General features: G+C 44.1%; 1 protein-coding gene across 12 annotated transcripts in view; it reads left to right on the forward strand.

The window, feature by feature from the left end:
• Positions 1–808: 808 nt before the first annotated feature.
• Positions 809–21458, forward strand: part of PLEKHA6 (pleckstrin homology domain containing A6) — a 273958-nt gene continuing 253308 nt past the window's right edge. For all 12 annotated transcript variants that reach the window (XM_068269629.1, XM_068269622.1, XM_068269617.1 and 9 more), the window contains exon 1: positions 809–1003. The gene's annotated coding sequence lies outside the window, so the exon portion shown is untranslated. The remainder of the gene's footprint in view (positions 1004–21458) is intronic.

Here is a 21458-nt window from a genome sequence, read left to right on the forward strand (position 1 = left end):
GTTTTTTGTGATAGTGGTGTGCTTTAATGATGCAACAGATGGGTGCTGGAAGGGAAAACAAATATTTGAAATCAAGGTGAATCATTAATATTATTTTAAAGAGACTCTGTAACAACTTTTTCAGCCTTAGTTCTTCTATCCTATAAGTTCATATGCCTGTTCTAATGTGCTCTGGCTTACTGCAGCCTTTCCTAATTGCACTGTCTCTGTAATAAATCTTATCTCCTTTCCTCTGTCCTGTCTGTCGGGCTTGAATGTGTGGAATGTGCTGCACTGCTTGTGATTGGATAGAAGCGATACACACCCTTTACAGGCCCCCTGCACACTCTGTATGACTCACACACTCTGTTTATGTGAGCCTATCACAAGCTGGTTAGTTTGTTTGTAAACACTGCCTAAAACTGTTAATTACAAGCCAGGATTGCAGCAGGGAGTGGCAGAAACAGCACAGAGGGGCACAGGAGAAAATAGGGAATAGAATGGTATGCTTTTTAGTGTAAGAATATTAGAGTACAGATTCTCTTTAAATGTGCAAACAAAATCAATACCCATTTTGTGTTTGGCACAGGACTTTGTAGATAAAAGTTTAGACACTGTACTCTTTCACATGTGGTGAGGAATGGACCATTTTCTTTATAATCGCCATATAGTAGTTGATGATCTGAAGAGTGTATGGCAGGGCATCCATGTAGACAAAATGTGACATTCACAGGGTTAAACCTCACTCTGCCTGACAGGCCAGTGTCACGTGGGGGCTTTAAGTCTCCAGGGATGCAGTGAGCATGCTCACATTATGCTCAGTATACAGCTCTGTATACTGTGCCAACCTGCATCCAGTAGGGCTCAGTGCAGGCACGCTATATTGCCGGGAGAAGACGCTGCACCATTCTGTGGGAAGGAAAGGAATATTGCTGTTACAACTGATGTTAAAAATACATGGAGAAAACCAATGGATCACGGGGATTTGCATTTAATTTACTACTGCTACTTAGGAGGATAAAAGGTAAGATGTGTTTATTGAATGCTGCCTAGAATTAAACAGTGCTGGTGTGACAACAGATGACCTATTTGTGTCTGTGCTGTCAAAGGTTGCAGCATAGGCCTCCTGTGGTTGAGTTCTATGATGCTGATTTTTAAAGGAGGTCGTTAAATTGACACCATCTCCTGACTTTTGAAAGGTCCTTTCTCTCCGTCATCGATGTGACAGTCTGTGCTTTCCATTTGCCTATTGTGCATTGTTCATCTGCTCAGCTCCCCGCATCCTTTTCTATCCCTTTCCTCCTTTCCCCATGCTCTATCTGTAGCCACATTCTCCATCATCTCCCATCCCCTCCCTCCTGCTTCTTTCCTCCACACATCTCCTATTCATAGCCTACCACAATAGCTAGGTACAAGCAAATGTTACATGCTGTGCTGTATCTTTCTGGCATCCTTGGCTAATTACGTGCTAAATACCTTTGGCTGCTTCTAAATCTGTCGCTTCGCTTATATAAATGTGCTGGGCTAGGTGCTGAACAGGATTCTCATCTATTTTTATACGCAGTGGAATCACAGGGGATCAGGGTAATTACAAGTTCACTGGTGGAACTTTAAAGTAAATCAGTGCTCTCTGTAAAGCAATATGTTTTTGTTGTACAATAGACTGCAGAATATGTTTGCTATTGAAATACGTGCTGCCATTGCTGAGTAGTCAGAAGTAGAAAATCAGCGTTGTCTGGTCGATTCTTTTTTTTTTAAATATATATAGTCTATATATACTCTACAGCAAAACACTGCATATAGCAGATAGATCCCAGCCCTGCATCTGTCTGGACAGTGACGATAAATAATCAGAATGGCGCACCCACTATTAATATTTGGAATCACATTGTGACATTGATCTGGACACTGACAGTCTCTGCAGAGACAATCACTGAACTACTGAATACCCAACTACCCCTATAGAGAAAGATTCCAATTTATTACTAAAAGATGAAAATATTATAATTTATGTCCTCATTTGTAAAATGCTGACATTTGTTCTATAGTGCTTGGAAGAAATCATTGAATGAATCACATAACTAACTGTACCTACCTCCTTAATTCACAATCTGATGTCTCTAATGCATTATAGGGTCAGGATAGCTGACAGTTATGTTTTGGGTTATGGGAGGAGATAGTATGAACTGGAGGAAACCCACGGCAACACAAGGAAAATATACAGACTCCATGCATTGTCCATGTCCTGTATGGGATTCAATCCTTGGGATGCTAGAACTGCAGGACGAGTGTGCTAACCATAGCAATAGGATTACTGATCAATATTGTAGTCTCAGTGTATTTTCCTTCACGATAGAGAGACATGGCCCTAAGTGATGTCCACATATTGTACAGAGATTGCTGAAAGCTCTGCTGTAGGACCCAAAGGAGCAAAGATAAACCTGTGCAACAGATAAGTGTATACTACACACCCAAACTGCAGGCAACCTTCACTGGCAGAATTACAAAGTTCAGAGGGAAAGCCCAGAGAGAGGTGTATATGGGAGTTCCTTCTTAGCTAAATTCCAAATGAAACTCATGCAAATTAAACAGATTGTCTATATGTAGATATATGTGATGTTTTGCATCAAGTGATGCTGAACTTTGAGCAGATCAAATGCTGTTTAGGCACAACTCGCCATTTGCATGTGGCTTTCTGTAAAGTTAGATATAAAACCCTTTTTTTTAGACTGCAGACCCCTCCAGCCCCCTCTAGGTCCTGGAAATCTGCTCATCCAACAGCTGCTTCTGCAGTCCCAGACACGCCTCTCATGCCGGGTCTGTACAGTTTTATGATGCGCTGTATCACCATCCTGTGACTGTGCACCTCTGAAGCCCCTTTCCATATCCTAAAGGTAGAGACAAAGTAATCACCTGACCTTAGGTTCTCTAGATGTGTATCTATAAGGCCTAGTATACACCATACAATTTTCTGTTATATTTTTCTGTTAGATTTTGTGTAAGATTTTGTGTAATTAGATTATTTTCTGTAAAGTACTGGTAGAGACTGGTCATTGTCTCTGGTGCATTGTCTTCTGGTTATCTCCTGCTGAGTAGAACAATGCTTAATTGCTCGTCAGGTAGATGGTTAGATAGATAATTTCCAACATGTTGGAAATTATCTATCTGGCAGGTAAATCTTATGCCCAGTAAACACCATACAATTTTCTGTTACAATTTTCTGTTAGATTTTTTCAGTTAGATTTTCTGCATTAGATTATTTTCTGTAGAGACTGGTCATTATCTCTGGTGCATTGTTTTCTGGTCATCTCCTGCTTAGTAGAACAATGCCCAATTGCTAGGCAGATGGTTTGATAGATAATTTCCAACATGTTGGAAATTATCTATCCGGCAGGTAAATCTTACAGAAAATCTAACAAAAAATTGTATGGTGTGTACCTAGCATAACAGAAAATCTTACAGAAAATTGTATGGTGTGTACCTAGCATTAGCGAAGAGCTCTGGCAGCCACAAATGGGCTCAGGGCTGTGGGAGGCCCCAACTTTCCAGCTTTCCTTATCTCTAATACAGGAGTCCACCCCATCCTCCAGATTAGGTGTTGCCATGGCATACCTTGTTTTAGGCGCAGGACTAATGATGGCCACACTTGTTAACGACTTCGCATCCAGACCTTGTTGACCAGAGCAGTTTTGACACTTTAGCGGTGTCCCTTTTTAATCAGCCATAACTTTATCCTTCCTTACTCATGACACTTAAATGATCTAGGTATCGTTTTTTTCAGGACAAACTAGACTTTCATTGGCGGGTATTTTATCCCTAGACCAAAAAAGTTTTCTATGCATTTTAATGGGAAAAAGAGGGGGAAAATGAAAAAAAATCATTTTTTCTCAGTTTTTATCAATTCCAGTTTAAAAATAAAAAGTACCACAGGAGATAAAAACATGTCACCAGTATTATGTCCCCCAGTATAGATAGCAAAATGTGTCCCAAGTATCAGACCCCCCCTTATAGCCAGATGTGTCCCCAATATCAGTCACCCCCAGTATAGCCCGATGTGTCCTCTGTGTTTGGCACCTCCCAGCATAGATAGATAGATGTATCCCCAGGATTGCTGCCCCTCATGTGTCCATATGTGTCCCCAGGAATAATGGTCCCCCATTATAGCCAGATGCGCCCTCAGGATTAGCGGGTGCACCCTGGATTAGGGCCCCCCACCATTATAGCCAGATCTGCCCCCAGTATAAAATTATATACATAAAATAAAATTGTACCCCCTGTTACTTTATTGTCCCCCCCTCAGCTGCACATTTTACCCCCCACCCTCCACCAGGGGTCCACGCACCCCCATAGGAGCCAGCCAAATGCCCCCCCCCCCCCCACACAGGCAGCCCCCTCGGTGGCCAGATCTGTTAAAAAAAAGGATTAGAAAGCAGCCTGACTCACCTTATTTCGTTCCAGCGATCAGCCTGCAGCCCAAGCCTCCGATCGCCGCTCTGCACGCAGCCCTGTGATGCTGGTTACCAGGTCCCGGCTTGATGACGTCATCAAGCCGGGACTCGGCTATTCAGCATCACAGGGCTGCGTGCAGAGCGGCGATCGGAGGCTCGGGCTGCAGGCTGATCGCTGGAACAGGAAAAGGTGAGTCAGGCTGCTTTCTAATCCTTTTTTTTTTTACAGATCTGGCCACCGAGGGGAGAGATGAAGGATCACCGCTGTTTGCTACAGCGGTGATCGTTCATCCGCGGGGGGGGGGGGGGTCACTAATTGGCTACAAGGGAACATTTTCCCTTTCACCAATTAGTATTGCAGCTGTTAGTGCCAGGAGGTGCGCTCTGAAGCGCACCTGTTCCTGCACAACAGGGCTGCAAGCAGGTCAGTATATCTATGTCACTGTGGCTTGGAGAGAGCCACAGCTGACGTAGATATACTGTATCAAAGGAGAAAGTGGTTAAAGATGTGGGAATCACCACAGGGAAGGTGGAAATGGCTAGGGACAATGGGTGCGTTGGCACTGTTAAAGTTTTGCTGAAGGGCCCCATAATTTCTATTAATTTCTTGTTTTTATGGTCTAAAAGCTTGTGAAAAAATTGCACGGCTTTTAGACCCTAAATCTGGAAATAATCATAACGCCAGGGAAGTTAATGCCAGTGAACCTCTCCATTAAAAAAAAAATGTGTTAAAGAGACTCTATCCTATAAGTTCCTATACCTGTTGTAATGTGCTATGTCTTACTGCAGCCTTTCCTAGTTGCACAGTGGCTGTATTATCTCTGTTATATAATCAAATCTTCTTTCCTCTGACTGCTTTGTTGAGCTCAGGCACTCAGGCTGGAATGTGCTGCTTGTGATAGGATATACACACCCTCTCCGTGCCCCCTGCAGGCTCTGTTGATGGTGTGTGTCCCATTAATACCTGGGGTATTAATGGGACACACACCATCGTGATTGGTTGGGGGTGTCGGTTGGAGGGTGGTAAGATGGATCTGTGGTCCAAATATTTGCAACAGAAGTTTTTCGCAGTATTGTCTGTATTAGGTTTACCTAAGATGCAGTAATTTGATTTGTTAATCAGGTTTACCGAGGTAGACGGATATAGTAATGCCTCTGATCAGTGCCCTAAGGGGTTAACAAGACTTTGGACTGTGTGATGTCAGTGATCAGCTGACTTGTCAGCTGACAAGATGGAGGTGGTCCAATTTAGGGTGTGGTGGTTAGAAGTATGTATTTATTCACTGTGTGCCATTCAATGTATGTACACCTGATGAAGGGGATATGCCCCGAAACATGTCGTGTATTACTGGGATTTGATAAAACGCAAGTTTGAAGCCAATTGAGTGCCTCCTTCGTATTTACTACATTTACTACTATTTGCAGAGGGATTTGGGAGCTCTGCAGCCCTCGTTTTGCGGCGGGGACGCGGCGGTTTACTTGTCATGAGGGCACTGAAACGAATTATAAGGTAAAATGGGCGAAATTAGTTCGCTTCAGTGTCTCTTTAAAGTCTGGTTTTCATCTGTTATTTACAGATATAACCGTATATTATTACTGCTGCATATCACTGAAAACAGCATTTTGTTTTTCCCAGATTCCTCTCTGCCGCTGCAGTGTACACTAGTCTGCATTACAGCTGCAAACAGTCTGTATTTGCATGAGCCTTGCCTGATAGCCGCAATAGCTAATTACCAGTCCCCTTTCTGTCATTTCAATCGATCAGTGGCAGCCTGCCTCTCTGCAATGTGTGTCCTGCTAATTAGCACAGGATGTGCAGCTATACAGGAGAAGAGCATATGCAACTAAAGGTAGGTACAAACATCAGATAAAAGTCTTTGGAAAATGAAAGATCACAGACCAATTTTACCCCCTACCATGTAGTATGAGAGCATTCTCTATACAGTCTATTCTATTGAGCTGAACTCCCCAACAGATAAACATCTTTGCAATATGCTGTACACAAAGATGCTGTACACATGCAACAGATCAGTTCCTACAAAAAATCTGTTCCTGCAAAATGCATTCATAGTCTATGATATCTGCAGATCTCATACACACCTTGTTTAACGGACAATCATCTGCAGGATCACAGATGCTAATTTTTTTAAGCGCTGCCAATTTTGCAAATCTCCCTAAGGGCCCATTCACACTAGAGCGTTTTGCTGGCGATTTTGTCAAAACGCTCAAGCGCTAGCGCTTTTTAAATCACTAGTGCAATAATACCCTATTGGCCCGTTCTCACTTGGGCGATTTGCGTTAATCGCCGGCGATTAACGCAAATCGCCAAACGGAAATGTGTAGCCTGCACCATTTTCAGGTGATTTCCTGGCGATCGTGTTTCAGTGCTATAGAAGCGCTAAACGCGATCGCTAAAAAATCGCCAAGTGTGAATGGCGATTTTTTTCGCATTCAATGCAAAAAATCGCTACAGCAAAACGCTAGCAAAAGCGCTAGCGTTTTGCATTTAGAAAGTGTGAATGGGACCTAAAAGTGCTTTTGTAACGATTTCCTATGACAGTGTTCACGTGAAAGGTATATGTCCCCAGTATACGTAGGCAGGAGTATGTGTGCCCAGTATATGTAGCCAGAGGTATATATGCCCAGTATATGTAGCCAGAGGTATATATGCCCAGTATATGTAGTCAGAGGTATATGTGCCCAGTATATGTAGCCAGGGGTATATGTGCCCAGTATATGTAGCCAGGGGTATATGTGCCCAGTATATGTAGCCAGAGGTATGTCCCCATTATATGTAGGCAGGGGTATATGTGCCCAGTATATGTAGTCAGGGGTATATGTCCCCAGTATATGTAGCCAGGGGTATATGTGCCCAGTATATATAGCCAGGGGTATATGTCCCCAGTATATGTAGCCAGAGGTATGTCCCCATTATATGTAGGCAGGGGTATATGTTCCCAGTATATGTAGCCAGGGGTATATGTCCCCAGTATATGTAGGCAGGGGTATATGTCGTCAGTATATGTAGGCAGGGGTATATGTGCCCAGTATATGTAGCCAGGGGTATATGTGCCCAGTAAAATGTAGCCAGAGGTATGTCCCCAGTATATGTAGTCAGGGGTATATGTGCCCAGTATATGTAGTCAGGGGTATATGTGCCCTGTATATGTAGCCAGGAGTATATGTGCCCAGTATATGTAGTCGGGGGTATACTGTATGTCCCCAATATATGTAGCCAGGGGTATATGTAGTCGGGGGTATATGTCCCCAGTATATGTAAGCAGGGGTATATGTGCCCAGTATATGTAGCCAGAGGTATATGTGCCCAGTATATGTAGCCAGGGGGCCCCACGGGGCCCCACCCACCCACCTCCGTCCACAGCAGCCAGCAAGTCCCCCGGCCCCCATTCCCCAGCCCACCACCCACCCACCTCCATCCACATCAGCCAGCAGCACCAGGCACATTATAACTTACAATGGTGCAGTGCAGGCAGCTTGCGGGGGTCTGGTCACTCCGCTCTCCTAGGCTCCTCGAGTGACGCACAGCAGGGCAGCTCCTCTCCTCTGCTCCGGCTCCCCTCCAGTCCAGACAGTCGCTGTCGCACTGTCGCGGAGGATCGCAGCAGCACACTAAGGATAGGCACTGCAGCCGGTCCGCTCCCTCCGTCGCACGCACGTCACTCCTCCCTGGCTGGCCGGACCCGGAACTATAGAGTAACTGTCGGGCCCCGGCCGCCAGGGAGTATCAATGCGCCACCATGTAGACCCCCTCCTCACCAGCCACCTTATCAGAGGAGGGGGGCCCGGGGGGCCCACTGTTCTAAAATTATCGGAGGGTGGGGGCCCGGACCGCCATCAAATAAAAAAAAGTCCTCTTCTGATGTACGGGCCCCCTGTGGCGTAGGGCTGCCGCAGGGCCCCATAGCAACCGCTATGGTTGCTATACTTATTGCTACGCCCCTGCCTAGATCCCAACCATGCCCAGTCAACTGCCTAGTTTTCCTTGTGGGTAATCAGGTTCTGAGCAGAACAGCAGGCCATTATAACTACATCTCCAGTCTCTATTGTACCCCCTGCAAGGAGCCAGCAGAACTGATGTCTGTCTATGGCCTCTCTTTCCGTGCACCATAAGCTAAGCAGAAATGCTCAGCTTCCACACTATATAAAGCCACACAGCTGATGGGACTGTGTCTGTACATCCACTTGCTGTCCGCTGTCTGTATAGATCCATAACCACATGCAATACCTCTTTTTTATAATCAAGAAAATGTAGATTTTTTTTATTCTTCCAGTTTTGTGAAGCCTTTTGTCTCCCAGACATGCTGCGTGCTGCAGTGGTTGGTGGCTCTAGTTCCAATGATTTATACTCTTTCTAAACCCCATGACTCATATTACCCCCCATTGTTTCAGCTCATCACCTCTTTGGCCCTGAGGGACTGTTTGCCAGATGAAGAACTAGATGTACACACTTGCTATCTTTACTAAGAATAGAATCCAGTTACACACTATTTGAATGTAGCCAGGCATATTGTACCATTGGTGCACAGGCAAAGCAAGTTATTTTTAATTTAAAGAGGCACTATAGTGACACATAGTCCCCCCCCCCCCCATGTTTTGCATCCTAAAAGGGAAGGTGTGGCCAGTCTGACACAAATCAGGGGGTGCTAGGGTGTTGCATGCAGCAGAAAGGGGCTACCAGAGGGAAACGGTGTGTCAGAGCTTACAGAAACCTGTAATGAGTTTTTCTTTAAAAAGAGTTTCACTAACCTGGGACATCTGCCAGCCTCCTGAAGCCACCCTCCGTGGCTCACTTTCACTTTCGATGACTGATCCTGGCGCTGGCCATCGCGCCTAGCGGCCTGTCCTCATTTGCACTCTCATCGCCAGGAGCATCCTGAGCTGGCGCAGTACGAGGTTTTCTTGTACTGTGCCTGTACAGGATTCACCTGGTAACAGGAGCATAAACAAGGACTTGCACAGCCAGGGCCACGCGGGCGCAGTGGATGTCGACTTGCAAGTCGGTGAAAGTAAGCCGCGTCGGGGGACTGGAGGATTGTTCCATGATGGTTCAGGTACAGGGCGGCTGCAGGGGGGTGGCAGAAGCCACAGGTACGGTAAGTGAATCTCTTTTTTTAAAACTCATTACAGGTTTCCTTTAAGAACAATGCTGCATTAGGCTCGGATCACACTTGCGTTAGAGTGGCAAATCGATCCGTGAAATTGGATTTGATCACCGGTCGATCGGATCCATTTTCACTCCGTTTCCGTTCCGCTGCTTCTGTTTCCCCACATCCCCCCAGGAACCCCACCCCCAAAGTGGATTTTGCCCCTTAGAACAGTCCGTTTCTTCACTAGTGTGAAGAAACGTTCCATTTTCTCATTGCCCCCAATGCAGCGCTCCAGCTTCCGTTTTCGTTCTGCTGGGCTCAGCGGTCCAGAAAAATTGTTGCAGCAGGAAACTTGCATTCCGTTCAGCAGATCGTGTGGATGTGATCCATTTGAACGGATCCATAGGTTACCATTGGATCCATTGGCATCCGTTAATGGACCATTTTATAACGCCAATGTGAACCGGGCCTAACTGGTATTAACAGCACATATACAGGTGATCATTGCCAACATAGCACCAATGAATAGCTGATAGTGCTGGTAAAAGAGGGTCCCTGGTGGTCCATTTTATCCCAGGGAGCCTTGCTGCAGTCTCAATCTCTGCATCCCCTATTGCTGAGCCACTGTCTGTGGCACAAGGTAACACAACCCCCCCCCCCCCCCCAAAAAAAAAAAAAACTACCGTATATATTATGACAAAACAATATAAAATATAATTTAATATTGTAGTTGTAACTACCTTCATGCAGGGATATAATCTTCCTCCTTGCAAGTTTTGTGCTAGGCTGTGTCATCTTAGTGATCTCATGTAAGCATATGAAGGAAGAATGCAAAGAATCCTGATGCTACCACCGCTTCCTCTGCTGATGGGATCTCTCCAAGGAATGCTGGGAAATGTGGCAAAGGCCTCCCTGCTGACATTGTTATGTATAACACCATATTTGCAGTAAATCCTTGATTAATGAAGTAAACCATTCACCATATTGGGTATTTTGCATAATGTAGCACATTAGGTATAATGCCTAAATGGCCAAATACAATCAGCGTGCTACCAGCACTTCTCTTAATATAGTTACCACATATCTGACGTGCTATTTGTGATCTTCTATAGGTGTTATCACAGCAGTCTGCTGAACAGAATTCCTGTCTGCACAAAATCATAAGCCAATAGCAAAAGCTAGGAAAGCGACAGGGATGGTGAGCAAGGGAGGGGCAGGGAACTCAACTAGAAGGGAGAATTAAGCCGCATGAAGCAGTAAGCTTTCAGTGTACTTACACAGCAGGCAGTAATCCTAAGCACATGCAAAAAAAAAGTAAGTAATACTACTCTAGCACCACTGCTAACAAAGATCTGCACTCAGATGTGCAGGAAGTGTTTACACTATTGTTTGGCATAATTGCAAACTATATAAACCTGTATAATATGTAAGTACAAAATGAGCTTATTAAAGAGAAACTCCGACCAAGAATTGAACTTTATCCCAATCAGTAGCTGATACCCCCTTTTACATGAGAAACCTATTCCTTTTCACAAACAGACCATCAGGGGGCACTGTATGACTGATATTGTGGTGAAACCCCTCCCACAAGAAACTCTGAGGCCTGTGGTACTCCTGGCAGTTTCCTGTCTGTGAACCTTGTTGCATTGTGGGAAATAGCTGTTTACAGCTGTTTCCAACTGCCAAAAAAGCATGCAGCAGCTACATCATCTGCCAACAGTAAAAATGTCACCATGTAATAAATGTCAGAATGTAAATCAGGGATTTGAAAGATTTTACAATGGGCAAACACTGACTAAATCATTTATACATAATTATTGAAAAAATTAAGCACTTTTTTTTATTACACTATTTTCACTGGAGTTCCTCTTTAAAGGGGAACTGAAGTAAAAAGTATACGGAGGCTGCCATATTTATTTGCTTTTAATCAATACCAGTTGCCTGGCAGCCCAGCTGGTTTATTTATCTGCAGTAGTATCTGAATAACACCAGAAACAAGCATGCAGCTGGTCTTGTCAGATCTGACTTTAAAGTCTGAAACACCTGATCTGCTGCATGCTTGTTCAGGGGCTATGGCTAATAGTATTAGAGGTAGAGGATCAACAGGGCTGCCAGGCAACTGGTATTGCTTAAAAGGAAATAAACATGGCAGCCTCCATATACCTCTCTCTTCAGTTCCCCTTTAAGGCCATCCAAACTTTAGCTAAAATGGCAACATTTTCCAGTTAAGAGATCAGTGAAGGAAAGGATACGTAACACCAACAGATCCTATGATAAGTATAGGAACTGTTTACATTTGTAGGCTTAGATCCGTTTGTCTCGGTACGCTTCACACAACGAAAAGTCCAGGCCTGCACGATTTTTCTGGATATGCGGAAGCATTTCCCATAGAAGGCGTGGATGTAGCACTTCCTCTAGCTTAATGGTTTTAACAACCTTGTCCCATCTTGATAGGAACCCAGATAGGGCCTAACAGAAATGCATCCCATATAGTCTCCATTGCAATCAAGCAGGTGTTCACACATATGAGCTACTTGGTGTAACTAGCAGCAAAGCACCAGACCTGTCATATTGGCACATATCTGGTAAAGTATTTTACAGAGCATACACTGCCCCAAAACTGATCTAGAGCCCTGCTGATATTTCACATTAGCACTCTGCTGGGGTAGTGTAACCCGATTTATCCTTTAGCACTCCACCAGACACTGACTTCGATGCAATTATCAAGGATTTATTTGTGAGCTAACAGTGGTCAACTGGTAACTTTTCTCAACCAGTAACTCTCAACAACAAAATACACTTCCCTTGCACATCATAGGTCAAAATACATAATCTTCTCCTCTTCACGGCCGGTGCATCGGTAAAAGCTGCGGAATAAAAAGGTTGTTACACAAACATTTTATATACATTTGAGCTACAACAGGTCTTCTTGTACAATAATCAACCACTTCACAATATAACACCTTTAACCTCTTGAGGACCCACCCTTTACCCCCCCTTAAGGACCAGCGCTGTTTTAGCTGATCTGTGCTGGGTGGGCTCTACAGTCCCCAGCACAGATCAGGGTGCAGGCAGAGCGACCAGATCGCCCCCCTTTTTTTCCCCACTAGGGGGATGATGTGCTGGGGGGGTCTGATCGCTCCTGCCTGATGGGTGTTGCGGGGGGGGGGCACCTCAAAGCCCCCCTCCGTGGCGAGATTCCCCCTCTCCCTCTCCTCCCTGTCCCCCCTGGTGATCTGGGCTGCACATAACGCTATCCGTCCTGTGCAGCCAGTGACAGGCTGTCCCCTGTCACATGGCGGCGATCCCCGGCCGCTGATTGGCCGGGGATCGCCGATCTGCCTTACGGCGCTGCTGCGCAGCAGCGCCGTACAATGTAAACAAAGCGGATTATTTCCACTTGTGTTTACATTTAGCCTGCGAGCCGCGATCGGCGGCCCGCAGGCTATTCACGGAGCCCCCCGCCGTGAATTGACAGGAAGCAGCCGCTCACGCGAGCGGCTGCTTCCTGATTAATTAGCCTGCAGCCGTGGTCCTGCAGCTGCCACTTTGCCGACGCGCGGTATGAGTGCGCGGTCGGCAAGTGGTTAAATCACAGTATCATTACTGAGGCATAGGAGCATGGGCAGGAACAGGTCTACTGAGCAATTCAGTTACTATACAGTCTCAGTCCCTTGTAGCCAAGTCCAAGCTATATTGCTCAGCAAAACCTTAGGGAACTCGTGACTCTCTTCAATATGGTACTGAACAGTTTCCACAGTTCGCTGGTTGGCAACATGGCAACCAAAAGAATGTTCACCTTACTCAGAAGATCTCCCAGACTCTTACTCTTTATACTGTATCTCTCAACTCACTACACTCTTGAGCACCACTTGTTTGGATAAGGCTTCCCAAAATAACAAACTAAATAAAAAAAATAATCAAATAATCAAAAATGGGTTAGAGAAATAAAAAAAAAGAAAAGAAAAGCACAAGATTGACAAATGCACCCAGCTATACCATCAATATCTCACTCCTTCAATATAACTCTTTTCTTATGCTATTTTAACTTTATGCTAAATAAGCTCTAATTTTGTTATGTTGCAAAACTTGTAACTCCAACTTTGTTGACTCTTTATCTTTGTCAGAGGTCACTCCGTTTTTCACTGTAGTTCACTTTAGTACACAAGATGCAGTGAAACTCCTCCTCCACTCCTCTTCTTTAATGCTGACAGGTTAACAAACTTAGTTATCCCTCACTGACAGGTTCTCTTTATCTCCATGGCTCTGTTTTCTTTCTCATTCTTAGGCCATGCACTTAGGTAACACATAAATCACACTTTGGTTCACTTCTCACATCAGGCTTTTAGTAAACACTGCAGAACACATCAACTGATGACGTATGAACTATGAACTGAGCAGATTGAAAGGAACACTCTCTTTGAATCAGGATTACTGCGAACAGCTGAACTGTGTCAGTTCTGAGGGGGCTTAATGGAGACTGATCACTTTTCTGATGACAGAAAGGCACTCAAACTTAATATACTTGGTTAATATACTTGGTTGCAGTTTCTATTCCCTTGGCAGGGCAGCACTATCTTGCATCAATAAACTGATTATCATCACAATGTCACTGTCTCTTTAAGGCTTTATTTAACAGGCAGATTTTAGTCACATCACTTTCATTAGAACATGCCTCTTCAGTAACTTGGGTTAACTGTCTCTATACTCAGCAAACCTCCATTGAACGCTGGCCCTTCTCTGAACACACACTGTGGCTTGTAGCTGGCACAAGGCCTATACTCATCTGGCCTGACAGGGTTGCTCTCCTTCCGCGCTAGCTTGGATCTTGCCTGCATTCACTGCACTTGGCCTCTGGTACTGTCTGGCTTTGTTACCGCTGCCCTCCTCTCTCTGCTGGTGGTCTCTGGGTTGCCGCCGGGTCCCCTCTTTGCCTCATGACTGCTCCGGACGTTCTCTCCCCAGCCTCCTTTCCCTCTCACCGCCGCCTCCCGACTCACTCTAGAGCGCTGAGGGAAACTGTTTTTTACCAGTTCCCTCTGGCTGTGTCTCGTGCGCTCTGCCCCTCTGCGTCTGCGCTGTGTTCTCTGCCTGGTTGTGCGGAGCTTCCAGAAGGTTCCACTGCTTTGTTAATATGGTCACCTTAGCAACCAGTCTATGCTACCATCTGAGCGCTTAGGCTTCTCTCTCTATGCGCCGTTTTAGTTCCGCCATGCTATTTTATTCTAAGGCGGAAATCCGCCTTAGATGCTAAGTTTACTTTATACACACAAATGCATCTTAACAGTACAGAGGGTTACAGTAGTCCCTTTCTCTATTCCATTTGGGCATCTCAATGCCTTGCTAACAGGCAGTCCCTCTTTCCACTAGTTAGCTGTCTCCTAATGTGTCTTAAAACACTACTTATACAAAAAAATGTAAAATGTAAAATACATATATATATATAACATGAAAATGCATTTTACCCGGGGACACATGTAGCTCATATATATGTGTGTGTACACGTGTATATTACATTTTATACTTTTTTGTGATAGTTGTCTTTTAAGCTATAAACAAGCACTAAATTGCTGTCGCCCAAAACTATAATGATAATTTTGGAATGGTATTTTAGGAATTATTGCAGCACCGACACACTGCTCGGCAATCTGCCAAGCAATCTGCTTTGTTCTGTCAAGGGGAATGCAAAGGAGTACAGCAGAAAGACAAATGAGAGCAGGTTAGAGTGGTCTGCATGCTGCACCACTGTGGGAAGCCAGTAACTGTTAGCGGAATTAATACTCTTGTTACATTTTCTTTAAAGATGATCACAAACAGTTGTATGGGACAATAAAAATCTGATGTGTGTACACAGTTCTAGTTCCTTCCTATTGGGTACTTTTGCTTAGAGCATCCCTTCTAATGTCGGTGCTCTTCTCCCCGTCCCCCCCCCCCCCTCCAGCCCCCCCGTTCCATTGGCAGGAACGCTAGAATACATCTTCACTAGTACTCCTGAAGCCCCCAGAGGACTATTAAAAATGTATTGTAGTATTCCTGGTGATGGAACGGGGGGGGGGGTTCGGGGGGTTGAGAGTACCGGTAAGGCTCTGTGGGATCCAGAGCTTTCCCTCTTCATAGGTGAGTATCGAAGTTTTTTTTTTTAATCTGCGTTTAGGCGCCCTTTAAAGTGTAACTGTCAGGCATAAAGTCAAAAATAAATTCTTTATTTTTATCTGGTAAACAAGTAATAAAAAATCACTCTTACTTTTCTTCCCCATAAAACATCAATCCCCAGTTTTCCTGCCTCTTATTTGGTACATCTGCCGCACACAGGAAGTTGCAGGGCATGCTGGGTTTTCTTTTTTCTTCTTTACTTTCCCCACAGACATAACTAATACAGCCTGGTTGGCTAAAGCCTCTTTCCCTCCCGTTTTCCCCTCCCACACCTCTGTTTCTCTCTGATTGGCCAATATTTCTCATGTTTAGACAATGCACTTTCTACTGCAGAGCCGGGTGGGAGTGTCTGAAGACTGGGAGGGGGGCGGCAATGTATACACAGACAGAGTAAAGGAGGAAATTATGTCTGGATTGGCTTCAAGATAGACACAGTCAAAATTGAATATCCTAAGAAGGATTTTCTCTTTTTTTTACTATAGAAAAATCACTAAAATACTAAAATCAAAATATGGACAGTGCAATATGTAGAGCAAGTATTTATCTACAAATACTGTATATGTGTTTTTTTTCTGAGATAGTATGGTTGACTGCTCCTCTATAATGTGTACCTGAGATGATGACTTACCGGTATATGTAAAATATACATACCTGGGGCTTCCACCAGCACATAATTACCGATTCTGCATTACTGTGAAACATGGAACAAAGCACATTAATTGTTGAGCAAGCGACAGGTTCTCTTTAAGAAACACTGACCTAGACTATTGTTCCAGCACTGGGCATCACTGCCAACACTCAACAAAGATTACCTGATGTCGGCTTACAGACTGCTGACACTGACTGACATTTCTCAAGGCATTTACGTTGAATCACATGTGCATTTACAATGCAAATCAGGTGCGACTTATGCAGCGACTAATTTGTGATGGGTTTGCCCTGACTTTGCCTGAGGTAGTAGGAGCTTCCTGATAATCTGTGACAGATTTGTGATTCAAGTTAGACCAAGACAGGCAATAAGAAGTTATGTGAGGCACTATTTATTTCTGTGTAATTGCTCAATAGAGGTGGCTGGCTAAGTAGGAGACGTATTAAGCAAGATGCACTGCAACTTGAAAATGCACCACAGTGCAACCTCTCTTGTAAGGTGACGGGCTTAAGGGCACGTTTCCGCTTGAGCGGCGCGCGTCTCGCAGCCAGCTCTTCCGGGTCTGCGGGGAAAGCAGGCGAATCCCATCAGCCGTGCCATGCACGGCTATGGGATCCGCAGCCTCCCGCGCCGATTCGGATGGAAAAGCCGGCCGAATCGGTAGCGGTAGCGATTCGGCCGGCGTTACCATTGCACCCTATGGCAGAGTTTCCCCGCACTATTCGCCTGTAGGGAAACTCTGCGGATTCGCAGCGGTTTCCGCTCAAGTGGAAACGCGCCGTAAAACTTCCCTATCACCTTTTGTACTAGCACTCCCATGGGCTAGCCATCCAAGGCACACTGAGCTACCAATCACAATCTCAAACAGATTCCTCTGCTAGTGAAGTCCCTCAAAGGCTACCACACATGAGGAAAGGCCGCAATGCAGCGTTACATACTAGCAGCATTTCATGTCATGTAGCTGATCCCCCAGCCTGTGCACCAGTCCAATCATAACTAGATGCAATGTTCTACTTGCTGAGATCTCTTCTGAGAACTGACACTACAGCTATATACGTTGGGCTTGCAGGGTGTATAGCTTTACACTTAAAGTGAACCTCAGGACTAAAAATCTACTCAGCAGAACTGAAAAGGCTTGGTGTTTTTTTAACAGTTTCACAGCATCAGAACTTTGTTTTTCTTTCCAAAGGATCATTTTTAGCTGCATTTTTAGCTAAGCTCCACCCATCAATGAAAACTGCCCGGGCTTTTTTTCCCTGATGCTGTGCAAAGCTTTATGGGACTTCCTATGTTGTTATTCACGTTACCTAGCAACTGGGAGGGGTGATCAGCAGACAGGACAGTTGGAACTGTGTCTCATGCTCCCTATCACATCCTTTCAACCAAAAAGATGGCTGCCGTCATGAAATCAAACATTTGCCTGTTCTTTTAAAACAGGGTGGGTAAGAGATTATATTACCTATCTATTTTAATTAACATAACTAATGTAACTTATTGACAGTATGTTTGTTTAGGCTGAAGTTCCTCTTTAAGTTTACTTTTAACCCCAAGATACTGTAGTAGGTGAATCTGTCAGAGATTACAGCAGTTGTAGATTGTACTGACACTATTGCTCAAGTACAGCTGTCACTAGGTACCCGGAAAGACATCGGATTAAACTCTGGTTATAGTCAAAATCTTTTATTGACTCAAGGAATCAACTCATTAATGGTGCAAAGTAAACTGAATACGGGTTTTAACCTCTAATGTGGCATCCTATCTCATTCCTTCCTGCTGCTCTCGAAACCAAAAGGGTAGAGCTCCTAGGGTGAAAGAATTTTAGGCCATGGCAAAAAGGTTGTTACAGACACCCTATGGTAGCTGTATTTAGGGTATGTGTACAAAATCCGAGTCTGAGACTAAAGAATTCAGGTTTTGTTTTCTGCTTAATTATAGTGTATCCATCACATGCAGGAAGCTGTGTTTTGCTGGATTTCCAGATTAGGGCCCATATGCAATTAACTTGTTCTCCTGAGTTTTCTCCTAGGTGATTTTTTCAAACTTGTCAATAAAATGACTTTTAAACCACCAACAAGCAAGAAAATATTCCAAATAATTTCAATAGTGCTATGAAAAATGATTTCCTAGTTTTCTACTAGGAGATCATTTTTCATCTTCTATTTAAAATAACTTTCAGCACTTTGCAACTCAAAAAGTACCCCACCCCTCACAAAAAAGGGTGAAAAAAACCACTATCCAAAATTATTTTGAGTATTTTCATGCTAGTTGGTTTAAAAAGCATTTAATTAACCATTTTGAAAATATCCCCTAGGAGAAAATTTGGGAGAAAAAGCTAATTGCATATGGGCCAGGGTTTATGATAATTTCTGACTGTAATGCACCAATCAGCCAGGTAAGGTGAGAAACATTAATTACTTTGTTATAGTGGCAATTGTCAAGGGGTGCGTAGTATTGGGCAGGATAATGAACAATCACGGTTCATTGATGGCGCACATGGGGCGCAAAGTCAAGCCTGCTCAACAGCTACTGTAGGAGAAATTGCTGAAAATAATGCTGCCTGAGAGAAAGGTGTGAGTGTGAGAGTGCATTGGTGCTTGCTGTGTATTGGCTGCATAGCCTGTAGTGAAGTCAGTTCTCATGCTGACTTCTTTCCATCGCTGTAAATGTCTACAATGGGAAGATAGGTGTCAGTACCAGACCATGGTGCAATGGAAGAAGGTGGCCTAATGTAATGAATCAGGTTTCCATTTAGACTGTGTGGTTGACCAGGTGCATGTGCATTATCTGTGGAATGTGACGTCATCAAGCCGGGACCCGGGTAACCGGCATTACGCGGCTGACTGCAGAGCGAGGATCGGAGGCTCGGGCTTCAGGATAGTCGCAGGAACGAGGTAAGGTGAGTGAGGCTGCTTGGTGGATGATTTTTTTTAATGATTTGTGCAAGGAGGGGGCTGCCTGATTGGGGGGGGGGATCTGGCATTCAAAAATGGGGGGTGGGGGTAGGATATGTAAAGGGGGGTACATATTTACTGGGGGGCATCTGGTTAATTAAGGGGAGGTGGGATTTAATAATTTTGCACATCTGGGCACCTGGGGGGACCATGACTAAATACTAGGGGCACATTTGGCTATAATGGGGGGGGGGGGCAACACTAATCCTGGGGGCACATCTGGCTATAATGGGGTAATCCTGATCCCGGGGACACATCTGGCTAGAGGGGCACTATTCCTGGGGGTGCATCTGTCAATCTATTCTGGGGGTGGCAAACACAGGGGACACATCTGGCTATGCTGGGGGGGGGCTGATATTGGGGACACATCTGGTTATACTGGGGGGGGGGGTGATACTGGGGACACATCTGGATATCTATACTGGGGCGACTTTAACTGGTGGCACAGTTTTTATGTCAATAGCCCTTTTTATTTGTAAACAGAAATTGGTCAAAATTGAGAAATAATGCATTTTTTACATTTTTTCACAACTTTTCCCATTAAAATGCATAGAGAGGAAAAATTTATTTGGGACCAAATACCCGCCAATAAAAGCTTAGTTTGTCTTTAAAAAAATGATATATATTTTTTATATAATGCTATGAAAATGATCTCCTAGTTTTCTACTTAAAGAGAAACTCTGACCAAGAATTGAACTTTATCCCAATCAGTAGCTGATACCCCCTTTTACATGACAAATCTATTGCATTTCACAAACAGACCATCAGGGGGCGATGTATGACTGATTTTGTGATGAAACCCCTCCCACAAGAAACTCTGGTACCGCGGTACTCTGGACAAACTGCCACAATGTAACAATGTTCACAGACAGGAAATGGCTGTTTACAGCTGTCTGTAACAGCCAAAACAGCTAGGAGCAGCTACATAACCTGCCATGTGATAAATGTCAGAATGTAAATCTGGGAGAGGAAAGATTTTACAATGAGCAAACACTGACTAAATCATTTATACATAATTATTGTAAAAATGAAGCACTTTTTTTTATTACATTATTTTCACTGGAGTTCCTCTTTAAGTGGCAAGAGTACAGATGAAATTATTGCTGATTAAAAAGGGACAACGCTAAAACGTCAAAACTGCTCTGGTCCATTAGGGGAAAACAAGGTCTGGATGCGAAGTGGTTAAGTTGCTATAACCTCAACACTGCCTGTAAAATATACTCTTTGCATTCTGTCTATCCAGTCCTACTTTGTACTGTAAAACATATCAGGTTTTAAAATATAGTCACAACAATGTCCTTAAAAAAGCACATACTATATCAACAGCAAGTGGGGATAAGTCAAAATGTCTACTGACAAGTTTCATGTAGCAAAAAGAGTAACTAATCCATTTTCCAAGCAGAGAAATACGTATATACTTCTTCATATCAGATGTCAGGTATGTATGAAACTGTTGCTGATTTACTGCAGGGTCTAAAATATCACTCACATTTTTGTATATGTAATACTTTACTGTGACTATCCAATGAATAATATGAGAAGTTTCACAAGGGTAAACTAAATAGTGTGTAAAGGCTTTGCAAATGGACATCGCTTACAGCGGTGATAATAATGCATTAGATTACAGGGTGATGACAAGTACCCTGCAGGTTTATTTTAGAAAAGTGATGCTTTAGCTTGTGTAAGTGTTATACGAGTCATTTTATGATGTAATGTTTTTTAAAAAAAATCTTTCCATTTCAGTATACATTCTGTTAGGAACAGAGCTGGTTTTACCGTAGGTGAAATGGAGCTCTGAATGGAGATGAACCCCTACATGATACTTGCTGACAGTATTCAGTGGCTTTTGTGCCCCCATGCCCCAGATAGCAGTATTAGGTGGCCTTTGTACCCTCTTCAATCTCCTAGACAGCAATATTGGGTACCCTTTGTGCCCGCCCAATTCCCCAGATAGATGTACTAGGTGGTCTTTGTGCCCGCCCAATTCCCCAGATAGATGTACTAGGTGGTCTTTGTGCCCACCCAATTCCCCAGAAATATGTACTAGGTGGTCTTTGTGCCCGCCCCAATTCCCCAGATAGATGTACTAGGTGGTCTTTGTGCCTGCCCAATTCCCCAGATAGATGTACTAGGTGGTCTTTGTGCCCGCCCAATTCCCCAGATAGATGTA

Source organism: Hyperolius riggenbachi, chromosome 2, assembly GCF_040937935.1.
Source record: "Hyperolius riggenbachi isolate aHypRig1 chromosome 2, aHypRig1.pri, whole genome shotgun sequence".
Taxonomy (NCBI): domain Eukaryota; kingdom Metazoa; phylum Chordata; class Amphibia; order Anura; family Hyperoliidae; genus Hyperolius; species Hyperolius riggenbachi.